Source organism: Charadrius vociferus, unplaced genomic scaffold, assembly GCF_000708025.1.
Source record: "Charadrius vociferus isolate BGI_N301 unplaced genomic scaffold, ASM70802v2 scaffold477, whole genome shotgun sequence".
NCBI lineage: Eukaryota > Metazoa > Chordata > Aves > Charadriiformes > Charadriidae > Charadrius > Charadrius vociferus.
The window spans coordinates 2,359,327-2,360,080 of record NW_009649449.1 but is presented as its reverse complement, the minus strand read 5'-3'; positions in this window follow the sequence as shown (position 1 = coordinate 2,360,080).

Here is a 754-nt window from a genome sequence, read left to right as displayed (position 1 = left end):
CCCCCCCCCCCCCAACAAGGGAAAGGCTGAGACCTGCAAACTCGCTACACTTGTGCCTTCAGACCAGGAAAAGGCTTTTTTGAAGAGTTCCAGTTGGGCTGACACAGCCTCGGGGTACCCCAGGGCAGCCAAGGCGGGTGGCAACGGGTCCAAGGTGGCATTCCCGGGTTGTCCCCACACCCCGTTGCCACCGGGACCACCTCCGCAGCCCGGTGCGGTGACAAGCGTCGGGAAACGCAGAAATCATGGCCCCGGCTGCAGAAACGGTTACGGCAAACGGAATGATTCATCGGAGCAAATTAAAAGCAAAGCACGAGCCGGGGGGGGGGCAAGAATAGGGATTAAATGTAGCGCATGGTTATGTTCCCCTCCAAAAAAAAAAAAAAAGGTCCCCAAACCAAGCCGTGTCACGCTCGGGTCTTCAGAGGGAGAACTGAACGCGTTTCCACGCGAGAGGTTCCAAAATTTTTGGCAACTTGACTCTTTCATCCTTGGCTTCAGAATTGGTAGGAAAAGGAGAAAGAAAAAAAAAAAACAAAAAAAAAACAACCCCAAAAGGTGTCGCGCTTTTTAAGTCGAGATATCATTCTGAATTTCAGGCGCTGGCCGAGGGAAAGCTAATACCCAATTTACGATTATTAAAAGATTTAAGCCTGCAGCACGGAGATTTCATACGTACGCGTTCTCCTCATCAAAAAAAAAAAAAACAAAAAAAAAAACCCGAAAAGGTCTTTAAAAAGGCAGGGTTTGAAGA